Here is a 12389-nt window from a genome sequence, read left to right on the forward strand (position 1 = left end):
CCTCCGTGCGCTAGGGGACTGACCCCCCAGGCGGGACCCCTACGCGGTTTGCACCTGACCACGTCCGCCAGAGGATCAGAGCGCTGCTCTGCGGGCTGCGCACCCAAGACCCGCCTCGGTCGGGGGCCCAACCTGTGCGTGACACCCACTCCCCCAAACTCCCCCTTCAAGCCATACCCCTACGTGCTTTAGTTTCCCCAGGAGCAGAAGGGCTCAAATACACGCAACAACATAAACGAATCTTCCTAATTTTGCTGAGGGAAAGAAGCCAGACAAAAAAGAAGAGTATATACTCGCTGGTCCCATTTATTTAAACTCTAGAAAATGCAACCTCGTCTATAGTCATAGAAAGCAGATCAGTGGTTGCCTGAGGGTGGGGGGGGGGAGAGGTGGGAGCGAGGGATAAAAAAGGGCTGAGGATGTGTTTAGTATCTTGATTGTGGTGATGGTTTCCAGCATGTGAAAGCCCAACGGATTGTACACATTAAAAGTGTGTGGTTTGTTGTATGTCAGTTATACCTCAAGAAAGCTGTAAAAATTTTTCAGTGCATCTAACTCAGGGGAATGTTAGGAGGACGAGCTGAGTTCATTCCGGTAAAGCGCTTAGCGAGGCATTTGAGGCACAGTTAGGGCTCAGAGAAAGCCAATCATGACCTCAAAGGCAGGATGAGTGCCCTGGGAACCACAGAGAGGGTGCCCTCTAGTGGCCAGCCCACGGGCTCTGTCCTCAGCAGGCAGAAGGAAGGTGGATGAAGGCTTTAGACGAGGGCATGCAATGTGAAGAAGACACAAAAGTACAGTCACCCCCCTGACTTTCTCACCTTGGGTTCTCCCCTCATTCACTTCCCTTCAACCACACACCTGCCTCCTTCCTCAAATTCAACAGGTACCAATCCACCTCACCTTTGCACTTGCTGTTGCCTCTGCCTAGACCTCTCTTCCCTGAGATATCTGCATGGCTGTCCCTCAACCTCTTTCAGGACTATTCAAATGTCACCCCTGCAGTGTGACCACCTTCAAAATTCCACCCCACCCCTACCCTTGAGATCCTTCCCTCTTCCCTGCTTTTTTTTTTTTTTTTCCAGAGCAGTTATCATAACCTGATTGTCTGAGTCAGCTTGGACTGCTATAACATTAGTGCATGGTGAGGGCCCTATTCCTAGCGAAGTCCTCACATGGCCTTTCCTTGGTGCATTATACAGAGAGAGAGATATCTCGTGTCTCTTCCCTCTTTTTAATCCCATTAGGGGGGCTCCACCCTCATATCCTCATCTAAACCTAATCACCTCCCAAAAGCCCCTCCTCCTAATACCATCACACTAGGGGGTTGGATTTTGACCTGTGAATTTTTGGGGGGGACACAAATGTTCAGACCACAGCACTGATCTTATATTTACATGTATAATTTTTATGTTTATCACCTCTGTCCCCACCACATCACTAGAGCAGGCATCTCTGTTCATCTTGGTCACTGCTGCCTCCACAACACTCAACGTGGGGCCTGGCATATGGTAGTTGTCAAACAACTTGTGGAGTGGAAGGAGAGCTGATAGCTTCACAGGGGACAGATGGACTGGGGTGGCCCCAGGTGACCCCTTCTGTTTGATTTGCTGGCTGAACCCCGCCCCAACCATGGTCACAGCTGTTGACCGAAACCCCCCCGCCTTGGTCAGGCAGGACGCTAACCACTTGCATGAGTTGTCTCACAACAGGAGCTCCCAATAAAGGATATGGTGCTGACGCCGAAACTAACTGGGAGAATTTGGGAGGGGCCAAAAGGAGGGAGGAGATGCCAGCCCATAATATTGTCCTACAGACCTCCCAGGATCCTTCGCGCTAGGGTCCGTCTTGGCTGAGAGAGGCACGCGCCACCAGAAAGGACCCTGAGTCAGACTATATATGGGCCAAGCAAGATGACTGGCCAGAGACAACCCGGAAACTAACTCCATTACCATAAAACCTAAGACTGCGAGCCACGTGGCAGAGCAGTTCTCCTGGGTTCCCTTACCATGCTGCTCTCCACCCGGGCGCCCCTTTCCAATAAAGTCTTTTGCTTTGTCAGTACGTGTGTCCCTAGGACAATTCATTTCCGTGTTAGACAAGAGCCCACTCTCAGGCACTGGAAGGGGTCCCCCTTCCTGCAACAGTTCCTTCCTGGAGGAGGGCAGTGATTCACAGTGTGACCTTCAATTTCTTCCCTTCACTCGCCTTCCATACAAGTACAGCCACAACGTCAGCTCCCCACCTGGGTCTCTGTCCCCACCCAGCATCCAGCTGCCACCTGTATCCCCCCTGGGATGTCCCCCAGGTTCCCCAGTTTCGGTTTTTCACCCCCACTGGCTTTTCCTCCCATACCCTTGGCTTCTCCCCACCCAGGCTTCATTGCCTTCCTTCCTGGGGGTCTGTCAGTCCACTTACTAATCTGTCCCCAATTGTCCTCATGTCCCCAAAGGAGCACAATAGTTATGGGCAGATGCTGCAGCCAGGTGTCTTAGACAGGTGACCTTGCTTCTCTATACCTCAGTTTCTTCATCTGCCAAATGGGATAGTAATAGTGCCTACTTCCTAGGGTTTGGGAGAAGAATTAAAGGAATATGCAAAATGTTTAAAACACAGCAACCACCACTTCACTTTGAATTGTTACTGCTATTGTCTTTCTTATTCCCACCACTGCCCTCTGAGGTCTGGCCCCCACCACCACTGTTGCATCCTTCCTGGCCTCCTGAATGCCATCTCTGACCCCTCAAATCCACACAACAGCTGGAAGAACCTATTTATAAAATTATTTTCACGAACATTTCCACCACAACAAAAAAATCTAGAGCAGCACTGTTTAATAGAAACATAACATGAGGTACATTTTTCAATATTCTAGTAGCCATGTAAAAAAAAAATAGAGCTAGTTCAATTAAAAAGTGGGCATGGGGGGGGCTTCCCTGGTGGCGCAGTGGTTGAGAGTACATCTGCCGATGCAGGGGACACGGGTTCGTGCCCCGGTCCGGGAAGATCCCACATGCCGCGGAGCGGCTAGGCCCGTAAGCCATGGCCGCTGAGCCTGCGCGTCCGGAACCTGTGCTCCGCAACGGGAGAGGCCACAATGGTGAGAGGTCCACGTACAGCAAAATAAAAAAAAAAAAAAAAAAAAAAGTGGGCATGGGGGACTTTCCTGGTGGTCCAGTGGTTAAGAATCTGTCTTCCAGTGCAGGGGACGTGGGTTCAATCCCTGGTCGGGGAACTAAGATCCCACACGCTGTGGGGCAACAAAGCCCGTGCACAACTACTGAGCCCGCGCTCTAGAGCCTGTGTGCCACAAATAGAGAGAAACCTGTGCGCGTAAGGAAGAGCCCATGTGCCAAAACGAAGACCCCGTGTGCCGCAACTAAGACCTGATGCAGCCAAATAAATAAATAAATTTTTTTTAAAAAAGTGGGCATGTAAGCAGATAGGGTAAGGGTCCCTGGAAGAAAAGAACCAGATATACCTTTTTGACATAAGAGAAGCCATTTTTTGCCTAAGCCATTTTGTGATCTAAGGCCAGCCACGGGGCTTGCCCTTGAATGAGTCTCAGTAATTAATGATCTTAAGGGAACAAAAGAATGCAGGAATGAACCACTGTTATCAGGCAAGAGAAGTAACAGTAGCAAAGATAATAAATCCGTTGTAAAGACTTCCAGTTCTGTTTCAGTGGTAAAGAGTAGCCTGAAGCACTCTCTTGAGCTGTTTTGCAAAATTCAAACTCCCCTCAAGTGCTCAGTCACCAGATCAACTAGTACCTAAGGAATGAAGATGTTGACCTTTTCTGACCCTCTTGATTTCATCAACTTAAGCTTGGACTCTGTCAACCTTTGTCCAAATTCTATGCTGAATTCTCCTCTGCTCAAACCCCTTCATGGATATGCATATAATCTTAGCTTAAAACGTCCCCAATTTTACTGCCTGGGGAGACACTGCTTTGGGAGAGATCCCCGGGGTTCTCCTTACTTGCTGCAAGTAATAAATCCTTCCTTCTCCCGATCTTATCTTATCTTTGGCTTGGTTGTGTCTTTTGGCTTGACACCCACAAAGAGGCGGGTTTTCTGGTAACAGGCAGAGGATCTGAATAGATATTCTTCCAAAGAAGACATACAGATGGCCAACTGGTACATGAAAAGGTGCTTGACGTCACTAATCATCAGAGAAATGCAAATCAAAACCACAATGACTATGATAATAGTCGTTCTAACAGGTGTTAGAATGACTATTATCAAAATGACAAGAGATAACAAGTGTTGGTGAGGGTGTGGAGAAAAGGGAACCCTTCAACTCTGTTGGTGGGAATATAAAACTGGTGCAGCCACTATGGAAAACAGTATGGTGGTTCCTCAAAGAATTAAAAATAGGACTATCATATATCCAGCGATTCTACTTCTGGGTATTTACCTGAAGGAAATGATATCACTATCTCAAAAAGATATGTGCACTCCCATGTTTATTACAGGGTTACTTACAATAGCCAGGATGTGGAAGCAAGCAACCTAAATGTCTACCAGTGGATGAATGGATAAAGAAAATGTGATATAGGGGAATTCCCTGGTGGTCCAGTGGTTAGGACTCTGTGCCTCCACCGCAGGGGGCACGGGTTCGATCCCTGGTGGGGGAACTAAGATCCTGCATGCCAAGTGGTGTGGCAAAAAAAAAAAAGTGTGTGTGTATATATATATATATATATAAAAACGTTACTCAACCACAAAAAGAAGGAAATAAGTCAGACAGAGAAAGACAGATACTGCAGGATCTCACTTATATGTGGAATCTTAAAAAAAAAAAAACATGCAGATACAGAGAACAGATAGATGGCTGCCAGAGACGGTGAGTGGTGGATGAAATCAGTGAACAGAGTTAAAGGTACAAACTTCCAATTATAAGACAAATAAGTCATGGGAATGTCATGTACAGCACGGTGATTATAGTTAATAATACTGTATTGTGCATGTGAAAGTTGCTAAGAGAGCAGATCTTAAAAATTCTCATCCCAAGAAAAATAAATCGAACTATGTGTGGTGATGGATGTTAAATAAACTGATTGTGGTGAACATTTCAGAGCATATACATACAGCAAATCATTCTGTTGTATACTTAAAATGAATACAATGTTATATGTCAATTCTATCTCCATAAAAAAATTACAAGAAATAGGTGGCTAATTTTAATAATACTTTGTACTTAACCCACTATACACAAAATACGATCATGTAACAAGTATAAAAAATTATTAATGAGCTATTTTACCTTTTTGGGGGGTACCGTTCTCAAAATCTGATATAGTTCATGTGTTTGTTTTACAACCATAGAACGCCTCAATTTGAATTGGACACATTTCAAGAGCCACATGTGGCCAGTGGCTACTGTATTAGTGCAGGAAATGTAACCATTGCCCAGGTGAAGACAGGAGACATCCCAGATGCAGCTGGAACCCTGGGTCCTTCGCTCCATGTTCCCAGATAGTCTCTGCCTGAATTGCGGTGGACTCCTTGGAGCCCGGTGTAGGGCTGGAGCCCAGTCTGTATCTCCAAAGGTACTGACTCTGCTCTTTGAACCGCTTCTCCTCTCTTCCCTCCTCCTCCTGCAAGGTCCCACTACCTTAAACAAACCAGATGCCAGGCACCCCCACAGGGCCACCCCAGGCTTGTCTGGATTGGCCTGGGACCACCACCTCAGATTCAAAATAACAATGACTGTCACAGGCTGTCCTGCCTTGTGGGCTGTATTGTTTCTCCACAAAAGATATGTGGAAATCCAAACCCCAGGTCCTTGTGGTTGTGACCTTATTTGGAAATAGGGTACTTTGCAGATGTAATTAGTTAAGATGAGATCATACTGAATTAGGGTGGGTCCTGAATCCAATATGACTGATGTCTTTAGAGAAGAGAGATGCAGACAGACACAGAGGAAGAAAGTCATGTGACCATGGAGGTCAAGATTGGGGTGATGCAGCTTTGTGCAAAACCAAGAAGGCCAGGGCTTCCCTGGTGGCGCAGCGGTTGAGAGTCCGCCTGCCGATGCAGGGGACATGGGTTCGTGCCCCGGTCCGGGAAGATCCCACATGCCGCGGAGCGGCTAGGCCCGTGAGCCATGGCCGCTGAGCCTGCGCGTCCGGAGCCTGTGCTCCGTAACGGGAGAGGCCACGACAGTGAGAGGCCCGCGTACCGAAAAAAAAAAAGAAAAAGAAAAACAACAAAGAAGGCCAGTAACCACCAGGAGCTAGGAAAGAGACAAGGCATGATTCTCTCCTCTCCCCTAGAGCCTTCAGAGAGAGCATAGCTCTGCTGATACCTTGATGTTGGACTTTTAACTTCCAGCACTGAGAGAGAATCCATTTCTGTCTCAAGGCACCCACTCTGCGGTAATTTATTGCAGCAGCCTTAGGAAATGAGTGCAGCCTGTTTATCCCTTCTCTTCTTCAGGTCTTGGCTTGCCAATCACCTGCTCTAAGAGGCCTGCCCTGACCTCCAGCTTGGGCCAGGCTCTCTTTATTCTCAGGCTCCTCCTGATCACAAATGAATTATTACATCTTTACAATTGTGTCATCGCTTGTTATTCCCAGTGTCCCCTGTGAGAGCAAAAGTCCCACGAAGAGAAGAGCCACAACAGTCGTAACTCCATTATTCCTTCAAGAGCATCCACGGTAAAGAATGAATTACTTTTTTTGTTTTTGGCTGCACCACGTGGCTTGCGGGATCTTAGTTCCCCAACCAGGGATCGAACCTGTGCCCCCTGCAGCGGAAGCGCAGAGTCTTAATCACTGGACTGCCAGGGAATTCTCAAAGAATGAAATTCTGCTATTTGCAACACCATGGATGGGCCTCGGGGGCATTATGCTTAGTGAAATAAGTCAGACAGGGACTTCCCTGGTGGCAACTGTGGGACTTCCCTAGATCTCACATGCATGCCGCAACTAAGAGTTCGCATGCCACAACTAAGGAGCATGCCTGCCACAACTAAGACCTGGCACAAGCAAATAAATAAATCAATAGATATTTTTTTAAAGAAGAAATAAGTCAGACAAATACTGTATGTTGACTTATGTGGAATCTAAAAATAATACAAATAAGTGAATATAACAAAACAGAAACAAACTCACAGATACAGAGAACAAACTAAAAGTTACCAGTGGGCTGAGGAAGGAGGGAAGGGGCAACGTAGGGGGAGGAGATTAAAAGGTAGAAACTACTATGTACAAAATAAATAAGCTACAGGCTACATTGTACCGCACGGGGAATACAGCCAATACTTTATAATGACTTAAAATGGAGTATAATCTACAAAAATATCAATTCACTACATTGTACAGCCAAAATTAATAGAATACTTTTATTATTATTATTTTAAACAAATTTATTTATTTTATTTATTTATTTTTGGCTGCATTGGGTCTTCGTTGTGGCATGCGGGCTTTTCGTTGTGGTGGCTTCTCTTGTTGCAGAGCACGGGCTCTAGGTGCACGGGCTTCAGTAGTTATGGCACGTGGGCTCAGTAGTTGTGGCTCGCGGGCTCTAGAGCACAGGCTCAGTAGATGTGGCACGGGCTTAGTTGCTCTGTGGCATGTGGGATCTTCCTGGACCAGGGCTCGAACCTGTGTCCCCTGCATAGGCAGGTGGATTCTTAACTACTGCTCCACCAGGGAAGTCCCTAATAGAATATTTTAAGTGAACTTTACTTCAGTTAAAAAAAAGAAGAACGTCCATGGTCACTCTCAGTGTCCTGCACCAGGCCAGCGATGACAAGGAGAGAAAACCAGCCGTCCCGGCCTCTTGTGTTGTTACATGACAGACACACAGTAATTGTTAAATGACTAAGTGAATGATTAAGGAACTTAGCTGTCCTAAGAGCCTCCTCCCAGCTATTTTTTTTAAAATTTAAGTAGAGTTGATTTACAATGGCATGTTAATTTCTGTTTACAGCAAAGTGATTCAGTTATACATATATATATACAACCTTTAAAAATTTTTTATAATGATTTTTAAAATAAATTTATTTAGTTAATTTATTTATTTTTGGCTGCATTGGGTCTTCGTTGTTGTGCGCGGGCTTCTCATTGCAGTGGCTTCTCTTATTGTTCAGCACGGGCTCTAGGCACGCAGGTTTCAGTAGTTGTGGCTCATGGGCTCTAGAGCGCAGGCTCAGTAGCTGTGGCGCACGGGCTTAGTTGCTCCACGGCATGTGGGATCTTCCCGGACCAGGGCTCAAACCCGTGTTCCCTGCATTGGCAGGCGGATTGTTAACCACTGTGCCACTAGGGAAGCCGTATAATGATTTTTAAACAATTTATTTATTATTTATTTTGGCTGCACCAGGTCTTAGTTGCGCCCCGCGGGCTCTTCATGGCAGCATGCAGACTTCTCAGTTGCAGCACGCAGGCCTCTTAGTTGCAGAATGCGTGTGGGATCTTAGTTCCCCGACCAGGGATAGAACCTGTGTCCCCTGCACTGGAAGGCGGATTCTTAACCACTGGACCACCAGGGAAGTCCCAGGACCTTGTTGTTTATCCATTCTATACATAAAAGCTTCCATCTGCTAACCCCAAACCACTCCATCCCTCCCCCACACCCCCTCCCCCTTGGCAACCACAAGTTTGTTCTCCATGTCTGTGAGTCTGTTTCTATTTCATAGATAGGTTCATTTGTGTCATATTTTAGATTCCACATATAAGTGATATCATACGGTATTTGTCTCTTTCTGACTTCCTTCACTTCAATCTCTAGTTGCATCCATGTTGCTGCAAATGGCATTATTTCATTCTTTTCTATGGCTGAGTAGTATTCCATTGTATACATGCACCACATCTTCATTATCCATGCACATGTCGACGGACATTTAGGTTGTTTCCATATCTTGGCTATTGTGAATAGTGCTGCTATGAACATAGGGGTGCATGTATCATTGTGAATTAGAGTTTTGTCTGGATATATGCCCAGGAGTGGGATTATTATATGGTAATTCTATTTTTAGTTTTCTGAGGAAACTCCATACTGTTTTCCAACATGGTTCCTCCAATTTACATTCTTACCAACAGTGTAGGAGGGTTCCCTTTTCTCCACACCCTCTCTAGCATTTGTTATTTGTTGAGTTTTATTGATGGCCATTCTGACCAGTGTGAGGTGGTACCTCATTGTAGTTTTGACTTGCATTTCTCTAATAATTAGCATCCCCAGCTCTTTCTGAGTCTCCTCAGCTGGCTTCTCCAGGGTTCAAGATCAATGCCCTCAAGACTTGCCCTACTGGCTTTACCTGTCTTAAGTCATTTAACCCTTAGTACAACCCTAGAAGTCAGATCTAATTATTTTTTTAAATAAATTTATTTATTTATTTATTTATTGGCTGCATTGGGTCTTCGTTGCTGCACACGGGCTTTCTCTAGTTGTGGAGAGCAGGGGCTACTCTTCATTGTGGTGCGAGGGCTTCTCATTGCGGTGGCTTCTCTTGTGGCGGAGCACAGGCTCTAGGCACGTGGGCTTCAGTAGTTGTGGCATGCGGGCTCAGTAGTTGTGGCTCGCAGGCTCTAGAGTGCAGACTCAGTAGTTGTGGCTCACGGGCTTAGTTGCTCCACGGCATGTGGGATCTTCCCGGACCAGGGATCGAACCCGTGTCCTCTGCATTGGCAGGAGTATTCTTAACCACTGCACCACCAGGGAAGTCCCTAGATATGATTATTAAACCCATTTTACAGGTGAGGAAATAAAGTATAAGAAATAGAGGTCATACAGTGGGCGAACTACTGTTATTCCCAGTGGTCATCTTCATAGTCGTCATACATTTAAAACTCAGAAAGCAACCCAATAAAAGCACAGGCAAAAGATCTATAGCGTCTCTTCACAAAAGACAAATGGATGCCAAATAAGCACATGAAAAGATTCTTATCGAAAACCATCAGGAAAATGCAAAATAACACGACAATCAGATACCACCACAAACCCACCAGAACAGCTAAAATGAAAAAGACTGACCCTGGGGTTTCCCTGGTGGCGCAGTGGTTGAGAGTCTGCCTGCCGATGCAGGGGACACGGGTTCGTGCCCCGGTCCGGGAACAACCCACAGGCCGCGGAGCAGCTGGGCCCGTGAGCCACAACTACTGAGCCTGCGTGTCTGGAGCCTGTGCTCCTCAACGGGAGAGGCCACAACAGTGAGAGGCCCGCGTACCGGAAAAAAAAAAAAAAAAAAGACTGACCCTACCAAGGTGAAGATATAGAGGAACCAAACATTTAAAGGGCATGCATTTTGTTGTATGTCAATGACACCCCAATAAACTAGAAAAGACAAATCAGTATGGTAACATTAGGACACGGACACAAAATTGCATTTGAGTGGAATCCAGTGAGGTAGGATTGGTGACTGTATTCTGGTGATTGTATTTTGGCGTCAGTGCCTGAATTTCATCCTGGGTCTCTCAGCAATTTCAAGAATGTTTCTGTGCTTCTCCACCCAGTTCCCATGCTCCTTAGTGAAATCATCCCTCCTAGGCTGAGCTGACTAAATTACACACTCTTGAAGGAAACACAAATATGTATAAAGATGCTTTCTCACATAGATCACTTTCCTAGTCAAACTTCCTTGCTTCCTTAGAGCCCCCTCGTCCTACCTCTCATGCCTTTATTGCACCCAGAGTTGTGTGAGAGAATACTCTAGAAATGAACTCACATTATGACTGCCTTTTTGGCTGAAAGGATGCCAAACTCTTCTTTCATTCAACAAATGTATCCTGGGGGTAGGGATAGATTAGGAGTTTGGGATTAAAATATACACACTATTTTACATAAAATAGGTAACCAACAAGGACCTACTGTATAGCACAGGAAACTATATTCAATGTCTTGTAATAACCTATAATGAAAAAGAATCTAATAGATAGATAAAGTATAGATAGATATGGATATATAACTGAATCACTTTGCTGTACACCTTAAACTAGCACAACATTGTAAATCAACTATATTTCAATAAATTTTTTTTTTTTTTTTTGGCCGCACTGCATGGCATGTGGGATCTTATTTCCCCGACCAGCGATCTAACCCTCATCCCCTGCATTGGGAGCACAGAGTTAACCGCTGCACCACCAGGGAAGTCCCTCAGTAAAAATTTTAAAAAGTAAAAATAAAAAATAAAAACAATACTACTAAAAACCAACCAACCAAACAAAAAAACCCCACAAATTTATCCTGGGCATCTACTATGTGCCAAGCTCTCTGCTGGGCACAGGGCTATAGAAAGAGGACAAATACCACGGTCTCCTCTTGGGGTCTTGGAGGTAGGATAAAGGAGATAAATGTTGAATTCATTACACAAATAATTACATAGTTATGATTGCAATAAGGGTCACATAGGAAAATGCAAGCTTACAATAACAGGAAGTAACCTAGTTTGGGGGCTGTGATCGGGAGGACTTCTGAGGAAGCCACATTTAAGTTGGGCTCTGTATTAGTCCGAATAGGTCAAGTCTCCCTGCAATAGCAAACAAGACCAAAGTCCAGTGGTTTAACACAACCAAAGTTTATTCCCCCGTCATGTTACTCATCCTACATGAGCTGGCAGAGGCTCAGCTCTACACAGTCAGGAAGGGGTCCAAGCTGACCAGGTACGTACTATCTTGTGGCTGTACCGTCAGGAACTCACTGCCTCAGTTGCCACAAAGGGACAAGAGAGAGACTGGAGAAGCTCGTGTGGGCTTTTTTTATTATTATTTTTTATTTAATTAATTAATTTATTTTGGGGCTGCGTTGGGTCTTCGTTGCTGTGCATGGGCTTTCTCCAGTTGCGGCGAGTGGGGTCTACTCTTTGTTGCGGTGTGCAGGATTCTCATTGCGGTGGCTGCTCTTGTTGCAGAGCATGGGCTCTAGGCGCTGGGGTTTCAGTAGTTGTGGCTCTCGGGCTTTAGCGTGCAGGCTCAGTAGTTGTGGTGCACGGGCTTAGTTGCTCCGTGGCATGTGGGATCTTCCCGGACCAGGGATCAAACCCGTGTCCCCTGCATTGGCAGGCGGATTCTTAACCACTATGCACCCAGGGAAGTCCTTGTGTGGGCTTTTTGATGCCTCCTCAGAATTGATTGACATGCAGAAGTGATGTATGTCATTGCATACACTTCATATTTCAATGGCCAAAATTAGTCAAGAGAGTCACCTAATTGAAGTAGTTTTTCATTCAATAGTGATCCCCAGAAATGTTTATCGTAGCATCTAAAGGATGAGTGAGAATTAGTGAGAAAAAGAGAGGAAGGAAGGAAGTGCCTTCCTGGTAGAACAGCACATTCAAAGACATGGGAAACAAAGAGACAATGGGGGCTTCCCTGGTGGTGCAATGGTTAAGAATCCGCTTGCCAGTGTAGGGGACATGGGTTCAATCCCTGGTCCAGGAAGCTC

This window comes from Tursiops truncatus, chromosome 3 (assembly GCF_011762595.2).
Source record: "Tursiops truncatus isolate mTurTru1 chromosome 3, mTurTru1.mat.Y, whole genome shotgun sequence".
Taxonomy (NCBI): domain Eukaryota; kingdom Metazoa; phylum Chordata; class Mammalia; order Artiodactyla; family Delphinidae; genus Tursiops; species Tursiops truncatus.